The sequence below is a fragment of the Eleutherodactylus coqui genome, chromosome 6 (genome assembly GCF_035609145.1).
Source record: "Eleutherodactylus coqui strain aEleCoq1 chromosome 6, aEleCoq1.hap1, whole genome shotgun sequence".
Taxonomy (NCBI): Eukaryota; Metazoa; Chordata; class Amphibia; order Anura; family Eleutherodactylidae; genus Eleutherodactylus; species Eleutherodactylus coqui.
In genome coordinates this window covers 4,857,646-4,875,876 of record NC_089842.1, presented here as the reverse complement: position 1 = coordinate 4,875,876, position 18,231 = coordinate 4,857,646, and positions in this window count along the sequence as shown.

Sequence of the window (18,231 nt, the reverse complement as noted above, 5' to 3'; positions counted from 1 at the left end):
GGGAAACCCCAAGGAGAAGGGGGTTCCCCCAGTGCTTTTCATCATCTCTCTCATCTGGCTGCAGGAAAATCCCTCTCCCTTTGCCGACCACCTCGCATAGTCTCCAATAGGAGTGTTTCAATTTCAGTTGCTGAATTTCAATCTCTTTAGGTGCAATTTTTTTTCCATGGCTAAAATTTTTTCATCTGAATGCTTCCATAGGAAACCATTAATTCTAATAGTGTAAGTTACTGCATGAATTCCCCCATGTGAATGAGCTCTAAAACTAATACTTTGTTGAAGTACCTTTTGCATTCATGACAGCTTGGATACAAGATGTGATACGGGCAGCCATGAAGGCTCTGGTTCCCTGTTGGGCCTCCCCCAGCGTGGACACAAGATAGGATACAGGTGGGCATGGAGGCTCTAGTATCCAGCTGTACTGTCTCTAACTTGGATACAAGATGTGATATGGGTGGACATAGAGGCTTTAGTACCCTGTTGGGATGCTGCTTTCAGACTCTGGATTACGGACAACAAAATAGTTGGAGCTGCTCATGCTTGTTGGACGATCCACTCCCTCACAGATCCACTGGTCCCAACACCTCCTAACCGTCTGGACAAAGGCTCCTCTCTACTGGTGGTCTGTAGGGGGCATCCTAAGCACGGTCACCTTGTGTGCCCTCATCCACTGGTCCCAGCACCCACTAACAGTCTGGTCAGACGCTCCTCTCTACTGGTGGTCTGTAGAGGGGTCCTCAGTCGGGTCACCTTGTGTACCCTCACACATCCACTGTTCCTAACACCTGCTAACAGTCTGGACAGACGCTCCTCTCTACTGGTGGTCTGTAGGGGGCGTCCTAAGCCCGGTCACCTTGTGTGCCCCCATCCACTGGTCCCAACACCTCCTAACAGTCTAGTAACAACAGTCCAGGTAGCAGGCAATTTGTCAATACGACCATCCAGCTTCTCACTTTCCAATAATGCACCCCCTCAAACTCTTTTAATGTGTAAAGTCCCTCTGGTTGCTTTGTAGAGATGTCTATTGGTCAACAAGCTCTACACAAGCGGAAGAAGAGGTAACTACACACAAGGGGCCCCTGAGAGCCTCTTATAGGCCAAGGGGGGAACCACCTTTAATCACACCAGAACTCTTATCATTTACAGATCTGCCTCAGATGGAACTGCAGGATGAGTTTTGCAGCAAAATGACAACTTCTTCTGGGCGCGGATTGTTTTTTGAGAAACACGAATCTGAGGAAGAAAGCAACAATGGGAGGAAAGACAAGAGAGGTGCTTCTGGTGTAGTATAATAGTATCAATACACAATACTAAAGATGGCATTGATAGCTGTTAGGAATATATTATGAGATTGCCCAGGAATACTGCGGGTTATATAAACACAATTCTATTGTCTAAGGCAAACAATCCCCGTAGGAAGTATCCCCCAAACTATAATCTAAACACTTTATTATTCAAAAAAGACAAAAATAACATCAAATGATATTTAAAATAAAGGGGCAAATGGTGGCAGCAAATGTGATGCGACTAGTAGTCATCAATTAGTATCATGTGTGTAATTGTGTATATACACAGTTAGGGCTCTTTCACAAGAGGGTATATCAGCCCTCTACTTTCACAGTCGGACGATATACGCTATGATCACATGGCCGTATTCCCACAACGTAAAAGCACCCAGCCGGCCAATATAGCATCGGGCATTTTTACATCGGCCCCAAAAGATAGTCCTGGAACTAGTCCCTAGTTCCGCCCCCTCCCATTGCAAACAGCCAGAGAGAAGGAAAGAGGAGGTGAGCCGTCGAGGGGGAGGGAAGAGGCAATGGCATGGTGGTGTCAGCATATATGCGCCAGGGCCCATGCCATCTGAACAGGCGCACAAACGTTAGATTTGTTCACCCGCTCATGAGTTTTTACGCCTCGGAAGGTAGCGTATATCGTCTGGCTGTGAAAACAGCGGCCGATATATGCTGGTGTGAAAGAGCCCTCAAACATAGTCCTGGATGGCCAACTTGTGGAAATTAATAAGTCAGCACCACCAAAACCCTATTAAAATCTAACCTATAGCCATGCCGACATGTTTCACCTTGCGGCGCCCTCAGGGAGAAGAACAACCAGGGCCATACAGCTCGCTGTTAGGCTCACAGACGTCACATCCTGTTCTGAGCAGAAAGTGAAGGAGCAGCACGGCGCTCCCATTGATTTCAATGAATGAGTGAAGTCGGTGCTCGCACTGATGACGACATCCTGTCCGCTGCACTCACAGGGCTGCATTGAATGGGCTCCCGAGCGGTGGATAGGTCACCAGTTAAGAGAGGCTGGAATACGTTTTTTAATAATAATCTTTATTTGTTTGGCGCCAACATATCCCGCAGCGCTTACATGGACAGGGGGGATACAGAAAGACAAAAGTACAAAAATGACAGAACCACGGTTACATAGTAATCAGCTGATGGAGACAATAGGGGTGCGGGTCCTGCTCCAACGAGCTTACATACTACAAGTAATGGGGGGATACAGAAGGTAAAGGGCTGGAGATGTGCACGATATGGTGGGGTGGAGATGGGCACGGTATGGCAAGGTGGAGATGTGTGCGGTATGGGGGATGGAGAGTGAGGGATGCTATACACATAGACAATGGTCAGACATTTAGCCGTGTGACGGCAGAATCTGTATGACTGCAGGAGCGGTTTATGATGGCTAGCAGGGATTGCAGTCAGTAGGTCAGGGAGCATGTTATCAGGCGGAGTACAGAGGGGTTTGTTTAGGGGATGTGGTATGCCTCCCTGAAGAGGTGCGTTTTTAGAGCACGCCTGAAGTTCTGCGAGTTCTCTTACATAAATGGAGTAATTCAATACAATCTGCATAATTTGATTACTTGGGGTCTCTTCTTCAGATATAACATTTGTTCTAAACATTCAGTGTAACGAATATGTAACAATTGGGAAAGTCTGAAAGGAATTAAACCCTTTTTTCAAAGCAATAAACCCATGCAAATTGTCTATTCAGAACTCGAGAAGTGGTGGACAAGCAGTTGGGGCATCTCTCAGTAGAGGGGCATTTAGACACAAAGATTATCACTCAAAAGATGGCTTCTGAGTGATCATTTTGCATAAACTACTACATAGTACTAATACCTATTAGTACCAACTAGTAGCGTGTGAGCCGCAGGGAGCTGTAATCAGGGAACAAACCTCCTGCTGTTCTCTGAATAAATTCCCTTTGTTCTGCCTCGGGGCTGACAGCTGAGACAATGTAATCAGCGCTCCCCGGGCAGAACACAGCATGCAGTCCTTCCTATCAGCTGTTTTGCTGAAGGATGGATTTCATGCCGAACTAAAAAAATCCATTGTTCGGCAGAAAAGTGAAATATGGGCACATTTACACGCAACGATTATCGCTCAAAAGACGGCTTCTGAGCGAATTTTGAGCGATAATCGTTACGCCTAAATGGGCCTTAACTTGTGGTTTCCAATCAGACAATTCCAAAAACAAAGATAAATGAAAATAAAATCAGCTAAAGAGAATAATAAATGCCCCAACAATAGCGGGGAACTCAAGGACTTTTGTTTTGCAGGTTTCCAAGCGCGGTGAGGATTTGCTGTTGCTTTGTGTTCCTTTGTTATTGAACTAATAAGAATATGTAGACATTTGTGAAGCTTTGCTGGTGGTCTCTTAGCTCACATGGACAGGATTAGTGGGGTCCGCATTAAGTCCTTTAAAGACAAAACTATTTACTTGGTAACCAACCGCAAGTGCGATATCTCTGCCAGAAAGGACTTAATCTCTCGCTGAGAAGAATCAGGTGGTTCCTCTGATCAGCAGCACTCCAAACACTTGTCGGCTTTATAATTAACAGTTAATCCCCCGTAATAAAGAGGTTGGGAAAATATTGTCCGGGCATCCCGAGGCTTAGCGGGGACACGTTGTGGGATTCGGATTCTTCAGTCGTTCCAATTCGGCTGAGCACGAGGTTTTCCACTTTCCATAAAAGAAAAAATAAACAGAAGTAATCAATCCTTAGATGCCCCATCAGGGCCGCAGGTGGGAGTTTATTAACCCCGTGATGACAACAACCTTTTGTTTTTCACTTTTGGTTTTTCCTCGCCTCTTTCAAAAAGTCTATATATCGCCGTCGCAGGCTGAGGGCGCGTGGTTGTTTTTGCTGGACGAGTTGTATTTTTCAGAGGTTCTATGTAATGTACCATGTATTGTACAGAAAACCTTTAAGAAATTCTAAGTGGGGTGAAGTGGAAAAAAAACATGTTTCCGCCAGCTTATTGGGGGGGGGGGGGGGGGTTGTTACCATGGTGTATACGCTGCAGCAAAAGTTCTATGTATAATTATTTTTTCTGCACTACTTTTAAAAACATTAATATCTTTAGAAAATAACAACATTATCTCCTGCCGCCATCTTGTGACGTTTTTCGTTTTCCATCGGAGCTGTGTGACGCCTTGTGCGGGTCCTTCATGTGACATCCTGCAGTTCCTGTTGCTACCATTATGGAATACATATGGCTTTTTATTATATTTTCTCCTGGAGACAGGGTGACAAAAAATAGCGCAGTTCTAATGCGATGTATTTTTTTTCTCTGACGGTATCCACAGTGCAGGACAAATGGTGCGTTACTTTAATAGATCGTTCTTTTAGGGATGCAGTGATACCAAATAGTTTTGGGTTTTTTTTTATTTTTGTATTAGAAAATTAAGAAATGTTTTTGTTTTTTTATTTTTATTACCTTTTATGTCTTTGCTAATTAATAAAACTTTTTTTAAACTCAGTTTTACATATTTTTAGTCCCAATAAGGAACTTGAACTTGTGATGGTTTGATTGTTCCTGCAGTATTATGTAGTACCATAGTGTCACATTACACCGCAATCTGACAGCCATGACTTCATAGGTAGAGATGAGCGAGCACCAAAATGCTCGGGTGCTCGTTACTCGAGTCGAACTTTCAGTGATGCTCGAGAGTTCGTTTCGAGTAACGAACCCCATTGACGTCAATGGGCGACTCGAGCATTTTTGTATATGACTGGTGCTCCGCTATGGTTTTCATTTGTGAAAATCTTAGCAAATCACCAAAGTCCTGTAAAAAACACAGAAATGGATAGGGCAGGCAAGGAGCAACATGCAGGGCTGCATTTCGGGCTCCGAGGTCTCACTATTAAGCCACAATAGTGGCAAGAGTGAGACACCCCCCCCCCCCGCACTGTCAGCATAACGATCGTTCTCCTCTGCCACAGCTGTAACAGCTGTGGCCGAGAAGAACGATGGTAGCCCATTGAATTCAATGGAGCCGGCAATACAGCAGGTTCCACTGAAAGCAATGGGCTGCCGGCGATCGCAGGATGAATTTTCGGGAAGGGCTTAAAAATATAAGCCCTTACCTGAAAAAGAAAGATTTTAGTGTAAAAAACAATAAAAATGCAGGCATTCTCTTCAATGGAGCCGCTGCTGCTGCCGGTGACTCCATTGAAGACAATGGTCCACTGGCACACCTGGATTCTTTTTCAGGGAAGGGCTTTACATATAAGCCATTCCCTGGAAATGAATTAAAAGTGATTTAAAAAACAAAAAAAATAGATACTCACCTCCCTTCAGCTGCTGGGGCACAGCTGCGTCTTCTCCTGCTGTCCCCTGCACTGTGGTGCTGAACTGCTGTCATTCAGCTGAGAGCTGCGCTGAGCCAATAAGAGGCAGCATTCACTCACCCATTCATGAATTCATGAATGGGTGTGAGTGAGATCTGCCTCTGATTGGTCAGGCTGTGACCAATCAGAGGCAGCTCATTCAGCAGGCGGGGATTTTAAATCCCCGTCTGCTGAATACTACTCACAGCTGTTCTGAGGAGTTCAGGAGAACTGCCAGCTGGCCGCAGCTGAACTCCGTCTGCGGGACCAGGGGAGTATATATATTTTTTTAATTTTTACACATTTCTGGATGAATTGCAGGGAAGGGCTTATATATTTAAGCCCTTCCCGAAAATTCATTGTGCGATCGCCGGCAGCCCATTGCTTTCAATGGAGGCGGTTGTATTGCCGGCTCCATTGAATTCAATGGGCTAACATCTTTCTGCCGGGACAAGGTGAGTATATATTTTTTTTTACTTTTTACACATTTTAGGATGATTTTCAGGTAAGGGCTTATATTTTTAAGCCCTTCCCTAAAATTCATCCCGCGCTAGCCGGCAGCCCATTGCTTTCAATGGAGCCGGCTGTATTGCCAGCTCCATTGAATTCAATGGTCAGTGCTTGTTTAATCGAGACGAGCACTGCGTGGTGCTCGTCTCGAGTAACGAGCATCTCGAGCACCCTAATACTCGAACGAGCATCAAGCTCGGACGAGTATGCTCGCTCATCTCTATTCGTTTTGAGTAACGAACCCTATTGAAGTCAATGGGCGACCCGAGCATTTTTGCATATCGCCGCTGCTCGCTAAAGTTTCCATTTGTGAAAATCTGGGCAATTCAAGAAAGTGATGGGAACGACACAGCAACGGATAGGGCAGGCTAGGGGCTACATGTTGGGCTGCATCTGAAGTTCCCAGGTCCCACTAGTAAGCCACAATAGCGGCAAGAGTGCCCCCCCCTCCCAACAATTTTTAACTTCTGAAAAACCCTCATTAGCAAGGCATACCTTAGCTAAGCACCACACTACCTCCAACAAAGCACAATCACTGCCTGCATGACACTCCACTGCCACTTCTCCTGGGTTACATGCTGCCCAACCCTCCCCCCCCCCGTGCACGACCCAGTGTCCACAGCACACACCAAAGTGTCCCTGCGCAGCCTTCAGCTGTCCTCATGCCACACCACCCTCATGTCTATTTATAAGTGCGTCTGCCATGAGGAGGAGCCGCAGGCACACACTGCAGAGGGTTGGCACGGCTAGGCAGCGACCCTCTTTAAAAGGGGTGGGGCGATAGCCCACAATGCTGTACAGAAGCAATGAGAAATCCAATCCTGTGCCACCTCCATCAGGAGCTGCACATGTGGGCATAGCAATGGGGAACCCATGTGCCACACACTATTCATTCTGTCAAGGTGTCTGCATGCCCCAGTCAGACCGTGGTTTTTTATAAATAGTCACAGGCAGGTACAACTCCGCAATGGGAATTCCGTGTGCACCCACAGCATGGGTGGCTCCCTGGAACCCACCAGCTGTACATAAATGTATCCCATTGCAGTGCCCTGGACAGCAGAGCTAACGTCAGATTAAATGCAGGTGGGCTTTGGCCCACACTGCATGCCCCAGTCAGACTGGTGTCCTTTAGAAGTGGACACATGCAGTTACAACTCCGTGTGGACCGACAGCATGGGTGGGTGCCAGCAAGCCACCGGCGGTACATAAATATATCCCATTGATGTAACGTCAGCTTTAATGCAGGTGGGCAAAAAATTAATTGGATTACACTGTAGGCGAGGGCCCCAAAAAATTGGTGTACCAACAGTACTAATGTACCTCAGAAAAATTGCCCATGCCCAACCAAGAGGGCAGGTGTTCTTTAGAAGTGGACACATGCAGTTACAACTCCGTGTGGACCGACAGCATGGGTGGCTCCCTGGAACCCACCGGCTGTACATAAATATATCCCATTGCATTGCCCATCATAGCTGAGGTAATGTCATGTTTAATGCAGGTGGGCTTCGGCCCACACTGCATGCCCCAGTCAGACTGGGGTCCTTTAGAAGTGGACACATGCAGTTACAACTCCGTGTGGACCGACAGCATGGGTGGGTGCCAGCAAGCCACCGGCGGTACATAAATATATCCCATTGATGTAACGTCAGCTTTAATGCAGGTGGGCAAAAAATTAATTGGATTACACTGTAGGCGAGGGCCCCAAAAAATTGGTGTACCAACAGTACTAATGTACCTCAGAAAAATTGCCCATGCCCAACCAAGAGGGCAGGTGAAACCCATTAATCACTTTGGTTAATGTGGCTTAATTTGTAACTAGGCCTGGAGGCAGCCCAGTTAAAATAAAAATTGGTTCAGGCGCAAGTTTCAACGCTTTAATGAATAAACACTTGCGCTAGCGACGGCTGGACGGTGCGCTGAGAGACATTGGTGGATGGGGCCGAGGACAGCGGAGGTGAGGGTGTGGGTGCAGGCCAGGAAACGGTAGTGCCTGTGTCCTGAGAGGGGGGTTGGATCTCAGTGGCAGGTTGGGGCACAGGGGGAGAGGCAGTGGTGCAAACCGGAGGCGGTGAACGGCCTTCGTCCCACCTTGTGGGGTGCTTGGCCATCATATGTCTGCGCATGCTGGTGGTGGTGAGGCTGGTGGTGGTGGCTCCCAGGCTGCTCTTGGCGCGACAAAGGTTGCACACCACTGTTCGTCGGTCGTCTGCACTCTCAGTGAAAAACTGCCAGACCTTTGAGCACCTCGGCCTCTGCAGGGTGGCATGGCGCGAGGGGGCGCTTTGGGAAACAGTTGGTGGATTATTCGGTCTGGCCCTGCCTCTACCCCTGGCCACCGCACTGCCTCTTCCAACCTGCCCTGCTGCTGCACTTGCCTCCCCCTCTGAAGACCTGTCCTCAGTAGGCTTAGCAAACCAGGTGGGGTCAGTCACCTCATCATCCTGCTGCTCTTCCTCTGAATCCTCTGTGCGCTCCTCCCTCGGACTTACTCCAATTACTACTATCTGAGTGATAGACAACTGTGTCTCATCGTCATCGGCCTCCTCACCCACTGAAAGCTCTTGAGACAGTTGCCGGAAGTCCCCAGCCTCATCCCCCGAACCCCGGGAACTTTCTAAAGGTTGGGCATCGGTCATGACAAACTCCTCCGGTGGGAGAGGAACCATTGCTGCCCATTCTGGGTAGGGGCCCGAGAACAGTTCCTGGGAGTCTGCCTGCTCCTCAGAATGTGTCATTGTAATGGAGTGAGGAGGCTGGGAGGAAGGAGGAGCAGCAGCCAGAGGATTCAGAGTTGCAGCAGTGGACGGCACAGAACTCTGAGTGGTCGATAGATTGCTGGATGCACTTTCTGCCATCCACGACAGGACCTGCTCACGCTGCTCATTTTCTAATAAAGGTCTACCACGTAGACCCATTAACTGTGAGATGAATGTGGGGACGCCAGAAACGTGCCTTTCTCCTAATCCCGCAGCAGTCAGCTGCGATACACCTGGATCAGGAGCTCGGCCTGTGCCCACACCCTGACTTGGGCCTCCGCGTCCTCGCCCGCGTCCACGTTCTCTAGGCCTACCCCTACCCCTCAGCATGGTGTATTACTAGTAGTGCAGAAACAGAACGCTGTAATTAAATGTGCCGCTTATTGGCCTGTGGTTGGAGGCTGACTTCGCTTACGGAACGCACAGCAGAGGCAGGAAAGTATTTTGCGCAAGCCTGCTGTAACACTTAGCTGGCTGCGTATTAATTAGGACTACTACCCCCAGCAGAGACGCAGTACAGTCAGGACGGTCACAGGCAGCCCAAATATTATTTTTTTTCCCAAATTTTTTTTGAAAAGCCCACTGCCTATATAGACAGTATATGTCTTTCACGTTTTTCACTGTCCCTGCCTCGGCACTACTGGCCCTATACTATGTAAAATTACTGCAGTGCAGACTGTTTCCCTCTGGACAGGATGACGGCGGTGATGTAACGGGCAACGTAGAGCCAGGAAAGAATTTTGCGCAAGTCCGCTGTAACACTTAGCTGGCTGCGTATTAATTAGGACTACTACCCCCAGCAGAGACGCAGTACAGTCAGGACTGTCACAGGCAGCCCAAATATTTTTTTTTCCCCAAATTTTTTTGGAAAAGCCCACTGCGTATATAGACTGGATATGTCTTTCACGTTTTTCACTGTCACTTCCTCAGCACTACTGGCCCTATACTAGGTAAAATTACTGCAGACTAAGGACGCAATGCTCTGCACGGCTGATATACAAAAAAAAAAAAAAAAGGTACATCACTGCAAAAAGCAGCCTCAACAGTACTGCACACGGTCAGATGTGGCCCTAAGAAGGACCGTTGGGGTTCTCGAAGCCTAAAATCACTCCTAACACTCTCCCTATAGCAGCTCCAGCATCAGCAGCACTGTCCCTGATCTCTGTCAGAATGCATCTGTGGCGAGCCGCGGGAGGGACCGATTTTTATACTCGGGTGACACCTGATCTCGCCAGCCACTCACTGCAGGGGGGTGGTATAGGGCTTGAACGTCACAGGGGGAAGTTGTAATGCCTTCCCTGTCTTTCTATTGGCCAGAAAAGCGCGCTAACGTCCCAGAGATGAAAGTGAAAGTAACTCGAACATCGCGTGGTACTCGTCTCGAGTAACGAGCATCTCGAACACGCTAATACTCGAACGAGTATCAAGCTCGGACGAGTACGTTCGCTCATCTCTATTCATAGGCAATCTGCAATGGCAGCTCCTGGGGGCTTCCAGACGGTGATCAAATGGGATCCACAATCTCATCGCAGGTGTTTGCTGTCAAGGATCGACCCCCCGCTCCCGCTCCATAGAAATCCCAAACATCCATGATGTAACTATTCACCATGGAGCATTAAGGGGTTAGTGATCATTTTTTATGATGCTCAAGATATAATGAAATTGAAGGCGGGGCTTGTAATGACCACTTGTCTCTCTGTCCGTGTGTGCTATGTGAGTTACATGCTCCGCCCCTGATAACATGGTGGTGATGTCATTGCAGGTCCTACAGCATAATAAAACATGCAGAGCCTGACAGTAACCATGTACTCACAGGACCTGTGATGATGTCACCGTCATGTGATCAGTCACCTGGGCTCTGACCTGCATCCCTGATGATCAGTGATGCTTGACAAAGACCCCAAGAGGGTCGAAACGTAGCAGGACTTTGGAGGAATAAATTATTATATTATACCACGCCCTGGATGCTGCCATTCCTTTGGTGAGAAAGTGGAACACAGGTACATTGGGGTCTCTGGAGGCTCTGACCCCGAAATTGTGGCGTGCATCCCATGGACTTAATAGTCATCTTTGTACTGGCTTAAAAATCCTGAAGTGTGCTGTGAGTCACATTCAGAGTGAAGTTGATGAATTGTCCCAACTGACCATTCTGACCTAACTGTTAGGAGGTGTTGGGACCAGTGTATGGGGGCACACAAGGTGATTGGGCTCAGGGCACCCCCTACAGACCACCAGTAGAGAGGAGCGTCTGACCAGACTGTTAGAAGGTGTTGGGACCAGTGGATGTGTGAGGGCACAACAGGTGACCGGGCTCAGGACGCTCCCTACAGACCATGAGTAGAGAGGAGCGTCTGACCAGACTGGTAGGAGGTGTTGGGACCAGTGGATGGGGGCACACAAGGTGACCGGGCTCAGGACGCCCCCTACAGACCACCAGTAGAGAGGAGCGTCTAACCAGACTGTTAGGAGATGTTGGGACCAGTGCATGGGGGCACACAAGGTGACCAGGCTCAGGACGCCCCCTACAGACCACCAGTAGAGAGGAGCATCTGACCAGACTGTTAGGGGGTGTTGGGACCAGTGGATGGGGACACACAAGGTGACAGGGCTCAGGACGCCCACTGCAGACTACCAGTAGAGAGGAGCGTTTGACCAGACTGTTAGAAGGTGTTGGGACCAGTGGATGCGTGAGGGCACACAAGGGGACTGGGCTCAGGACGCCTCCTACAGACCACCAGTAGAGAGGAGCGTCTGACCAGACTGTTAGGAGGTGATGGGACCAGTGCATGGGGGCACACAAGGTGACCGGGCTCAGGACGCTGCCTACAGACCACCAGTAGAAAGGACCACCTGACCAGACTGTTAGGAGGTGTTGGGACCAGTGGATGAGGGCACACAAGGTGACTGAGCTCAGGATGCCTCCTACAGACCACCAGTAGAGAGGAGCGTCTGACCAGACTGTTAGGAGGTGTTGGGACCAGTGGATGGGGGCACACAAGGTGACCGGGCTCAGGACGCTGCCTACAGACCACTAGTGGAAAGGACCACCTGACCAGACTGTTAGGAGGTGTTGGGACCAGTGGATGAGGGCACACAAGGTGACTGGGCTCAGGACGCCTCCTACAGACCACCAGTAGAGAGGAGCGTCTGACCAGACTGCTATGAGCTGTTGGGACCAGTGGGTATCCTGGTGGCTCTGGTGATTTCTGGGTATCCTGGTGGCTTTGGTGATTTCGTCATCAGTTGAGGTGGGATGGACGGTAGCCCTGATTTATAAATGTCCTTTTAGGATGGTATAGATGTTCCTCTCTGAGTGTTGGGTTGCAGCAGATCCGGTTGTATCTGATGGCCTGGCTGTAGACGATGGACTTATTGATGTGTTTAGGTTGGAAACTGCCCCATCTGAGGTATGTGGGCCGATCAATCTGGTTTTCGGTATAGGGATGTCTGTATTGAGTTGTTTGAAATTTTTATGGTGTCCAAAAAGTTGGCTTCGGTATCTGAGTAGCTTAATGTCAGGTTTATGGTGGGTGGAATGCATGGAATCTCTCATGGAATTATATTAGTTCTTGTTCGGTGTTGGTCCAGATGATTATGATGTCATCAATGTAGCGGGAGTAGGTCAATGATTTGCTGGAGCAGGAGGCCAGAAAGTCACTCTCCAGTTTTGCCAAGAAAAGGTTGGCATACTGCGGTGCCATTTTCCTGCCCGGTGGTCCCGGTGAGTTGCAGGAATATCTCTTTTCCAAAGGAGAAATAGTTGTGTGTGAGGATGAATCTTGTGAGTTGAATCTCGTGAGTTGCAACATCTTCTAGGGGAGGGATGTTACTGACAATGACTGTATATATATACATATATATATATATATATATATATATATACTGTATATATATATATATATATATATATATATATATATATCCTCCTTCTAGGGAAGGTCTGTTACTGACAATGAGTGTACATACATATATATATATCCTCCTTCCAGGGGAGGGATGTTACTAACAATAAGTGTATATATATATATATATCCTCCATCTAGGGGAGGGATATTACTGACAATGATTGCGTTAATACATGTGTAGCAGTTTTACTCTTATGTCTGTGATACCCGCATTGTATTCCTGTAGACAATCACTGGTGACCGCTCCGCTTTCCTGGTAAGGTTCACTATGTCATCAGTTTTCTGTTCGGCAGGGATCTCATAGCCTGATATAAATTATAGGTTTAACCTGTCACTCCGTGTTGGATAACGCAGTGTCTAGAATAAATGCAGTAATTACATGAAGACTGAAAGGTGTTCATTCACATGGATTCTAGTTAAAGATCCATATCTGTTAAGTGCAACGAATATGTAATAGCAGAAGCAATTTGGAAGATACGCCTATTTCTTCCTGGCACTGTGTGCGGGGATATGCTGTATCTTCTAATATCTCTGCATACAAAGGGCTGAATAGCGTTTTCAACAACTTGAACAAAGAAGACGACTCGTGACTTCCATAATTACAGGTGCTTGTGGAACTGCTTGGTAAAGAGACTTAATAATAATGCATGTGATTGATGGTCTTCGTGTGCTGAAAATGATAATGTATAGCAAGAACGTATATTACACGCCCAGGTACAGATGTAGCCAATGTTAACACTTAATGCATTGAATACACGTTTAGAGCACATCCTAGTTTGTGCTATAACTTTCATTGTACTATAGAGTATTCCAAGACTGACTTTTATTACCTGTCCACAAGCTAGGCGATAAGAGTCTGATCGATGAGGGTCCCACCGCTGAGACCACCATCAATCCTGAGAAAGGGGAATCCGTGCCTTCGTCTTTCCTTACTGCAGACTCACTGCAGGCACCCAGTGAGGAGGAGACTGAATGGAGTAGCAGTTGAGCATGTACTGTGATGCTCCATTCATCTTCAATGGGACTGCCGGATATAATGGAGAGTTTGTACTCAGCTATTTCTGCCAGTCATATTGAAATGAATGGAGCGGCACCATGCATGCTTGCCCACTGCTCCATTCAAGCTCTTTCTCACTGTGCTGAAGGGGGAATGCAGTCAGTTCACAGTGAAAAGGAGATGGGGACAGGACGACAGCCCCGCCCCCCCCCCCCCTCCCCTCGCCTCCATCTCTTGGCAGGTTTGGGTCTCAGTGATGAGACCCCCACTGATCAGGCTTTTATTGCCTTGAGATACATGATAAAAGTCAGTCTTGGTAATTTCAACAGTGCAGCTTGATGCCCCCAGTGGAAGACAATCCAGGGACACAGGAGGGCTAACAGTGAATTCCAACAAGATCCAGATAATAAAGACTCAAGTCCTTTACAATCCAGTTTTCAAGTCCAGTGCTGAAAGTGGTGGCTGTAAGTGCTGCTGCCCCTTTGCTCTGTACTTCTCATGTGGATTGTGTCACCACAGCCCTGGAATCTCCAGGCTGCACATTGTACCCTTCCTCCTCCAGAAATGGCTGTTAGAACCGTTCCCTCAAACCAGCTGACCTACATGGAGCTGTGCTACCATACTTTCTACTTTCTTCATCTGAACTTTCTAGAACCTGACAACAACTTATGTAGCTTTTGCTCCTCTTACTTGCTCTATGCTGATTGGCTGATGGGTGGAAGGCTGAAAAGAGTCGGGTTCTGGGCTGTTTTACTGCTCTTAAACTACGCTTTACTCCAGCCTCCACTTCCAAGTCAGAAACACATTTAAACACATATAATTCCCAGTCAGATAAATGTCAGAATCATTATAATGCAGTGACAGTTCTGGGTCACTACAACAGTAGGGTATATTTACTTAGACCGCTGTTTTATCTGCCAGTCTAAGTAGTCCGTGCACCCATTTATCAGCAGCAAATATATTAAGAGACACAAGCTTCTAATACATTTGTTTCATCTGGCGGCTCCTCCGTGTACCAGCTATACCGGCTATGAGCTAGAGTAGGTTCGTGGTGTAACCCGCCCTTTTCAGGTGTAGATTATAGTAAAATTGACGGCCATGCCCCCTAAAGCTGGACCTTGTCCACTTTTTTAAAAAGTGATGTGTCATAAATCTCAGAAAAGTTGCAATTTTAATAATTGCAGCAAAATTGTGATTTTTCACTGTCAGAATTCTGGTGCTAATAAATTGTTACATATGCCCCTATGTGTTTGATGCATTAAAGGGGTTATCTGATTCTAGATCGGACTTTTTCTGTGTCCCCTACTCGACTTTGCTGCTTACATTGTAATATGCTTACATTTCTGAAAATGTACTATTCTTCCCATCTGTCTCTCAGTCTTGTGATGCTACAAATGTGGGGCCCCACGACTACCAAGACACTAGGCCCACGCTGAGGAGATGGTGGGGGTAGCATCCTTCCCGGGACGCTTGCGCACTCGCTGTTGATTCTCCGTGGACGGCAGAGGTTAGAAGCGGCCAGGTTGGCGGAAGCGCGCATGTGCATGCAGGAGCCGCTATGGCTGCTGGGAGATGACCCCTCAGGTGGCACCTAAACAATCCAGTACAACAGGATTAGCTGAGTTTGCTTTGTTTTTTTTAATGTTTCTCTTTCCCCAGGTCGGAATGTAAAGGGATGCAGGCGAGTATAATGTTTTTTTATTTTGCTGACAGAACCCCTTTAAGTCTGATTGTTTTGGTTCATGTAACTTCTTGCCATTGTTTTAGCTGAATACTTGCAGTCAATATTGTCTTGTGGGTTGAAAAAAAAAGGAATGAACCGGGTGGTCTTCAGGAGATAAGCAGCTTTCTTTCTCACAATGATATGCGCGATGGAATGGGATGCTCGCTCTTATATGATTGTTCTTTTGTAGCCTCTAGATTGCAAGTTGTAACTTTGTAAACAAATTAAATGTATCGGCCGCGCCGCGCTCCGGGGCTCCAGTAAAAACGACACGTTTGATTTAATACGTTTTAGAGTAATAGAGAGTAATCTGCTGGAGTTATGTCATTTACGCTCCTACAGCTTGTGCTGACCTGTTGGCTCAGACCCAACACAAAGGAAAGATGAAATCTCTGCCTATCGATGAAAAGACTTCCCGAGGCGGGTAGGTGTGCGGCATCCACGGAGCGCTGTCATCGCTGGACAGCATCCATTGTAGAATGAGATGTAAAGTGATAATTAGAGACGTCTGGAGGGTTTGTTAGAATCATCAAAAATTAAAATTGTAAATAAATATGGAAGTGGCAGCATGAAGAGGCTCGATGATAAGGAAGGATGAACACATTGAACAGGCATATGCACTGAATAGCCCCTTTATTAGAGTCATGACCTTTAATTTACGCCCCTGGCCCGTTTATCAGAATCCCTGCCCCTTTATTAGAGCTCCCTACCATATATTAGAGCCCATGGCCCCATATTAGAATCCTCAGCCCTTTATGAAACCACCTGGCCCTTTATTAGAATCCCCAGGCCTTTATTAGAGCCCATGCCCCTTTATTAGAGCCTCTTCCTAGACTAGCTGGGGCCTCACTGCCAACCGCATGGGGTTTTCTTGTGTAACAGTGTGGAGAGCAAAAGGGATCCTGCGGACAGAAACAACTCGTCACCGAAAGGGGTCAGAAGAGGATGTCAGGAATCGTTCCGACCAGTAGGTGCTGCACAGTTAGGAGTTGCCAAATACAATGCTGGTGTTCCAAGTAACAGGTTCAAACACACAACTCACCTTTTCTTATCACGGATGGACTATAACAACTGGCGACCAGTTCCATCACCATTGTGCTTAAGAGAAACAGAAATGTGAGACTCTATGCAGAAAAAGAGCGCAAAACTTGTATCACTGAGCAGCGGAAAAACATCTCCTGGTCAGATGGGGACAGATTTCTGTTGCTGATGGGAGGTCTGAATTTGGCGCAAGCAGCATGAATCGCTGACCCCTTCCTGTCAGGTTGGTGGAGGTGGAGTAATGGTGTAGGGAGGGTTTCTTGGAATGTCCTCGGATTCCTGTGGATGGATGACATGATGAATTGCTGCAGTACTAAAGGTTACCAATAAAGTGGCCATTTATCGCCACAAAACAGAATGTTTCATGGAACTTTCTGCATGTTTTCTAGCCCCGCCCGTCCTGAGGACATACTGGAACGAGGTTCTATCACTTATAAAGTGTATTCTGGGAGTGCGGGCCCCACACGGCCCAAAACATATGTTGCTACTTTTGGATATGGATGGCATCTCTTCACCTCAAAAGGAGCTGCTGGCCCATATTTTAATGGCTGCCAAGTTCCTCATCATGAGACTCTGGAAATCACATAAACCCCCAACAAAGACTGAATTGATTAGGCTCATATCAGAACACAGTATATATGAAAGATCTCAGCCCTCCGTAACAATGCAGTGTCAAAATACAATAATATGTGGAATACCCATTTCCCTACATGAATATTCCGACCCCCCTGTTTTTTTTCCCGACCCCCTCAGTTGCTCCTTTTTCAAATTAGTTCCTTTCTTCAAACTATATCTCATTGTAAAATATAAAAATAAGGAGAATAATAATAATGAAAATATCGATATATCCATGCTTTACCCATAACCAGGTCTACATATATGTTAGAAATGCTATTTGTTAAGGTCCATTTACTTGGGATGAATGTCGGGCAAACAACCCGTGCTGTCACACAGGAGCTAGCAGAGCTGGCTCACCCACAGAGTGACCAGTAGGGGGGTGGGGCAGTGCAAGAGATTTCTCTCCTCTCGCTCCCCCGCCCCTCTCCATTCATTTAATACAGCGGCCCTTCAGTACTGACCGGCTGCTATTCACACTGAACGATGAGTGATGAGCTGAACGATGATCGCTCAGTGTAAATAGTGGCCGTTCAGTACTGAACAGCCACTATATTAGGTAAATGGAGAGGGGCGGGGGAGCGCGAGGAGAGAAATCTCCTGCACTGCCCTGCCCCCTGCTGGCTGCTTTGTGATTGAGCCAGCTCTGCTAGCTCCGGTGTAACAGCACGGGAGTGAGGAAACACAGAGACGAGTGTCGGGCATCGTTTCCCTGACATTCGTCCTGTGCAAAATGGACCCTTACTCTTTGTGATCATAAAACAGAATTGATGTAACCTGTGATTATCATCTTATGCAAATCTCAATAAAAATTTAATTATGAAAAAAACAAACAAACAAACAAAAAAAAACAGAATGTTTCAATAAAAGTAACTATAGAAATCTGCAAAAGTCACAGAACAATTACAGGCGACCCGCGATGTGGTGCTTCTACCTTCATTCTCTTGTACCCCTTACAATTGGTTAGCGCTGGCGCTCACGATGGATACATTGTTACACCGCACATGGATACAATCGTGTCAGTGCTTACAAGCTTAGTCAAGGGTTACAATAAG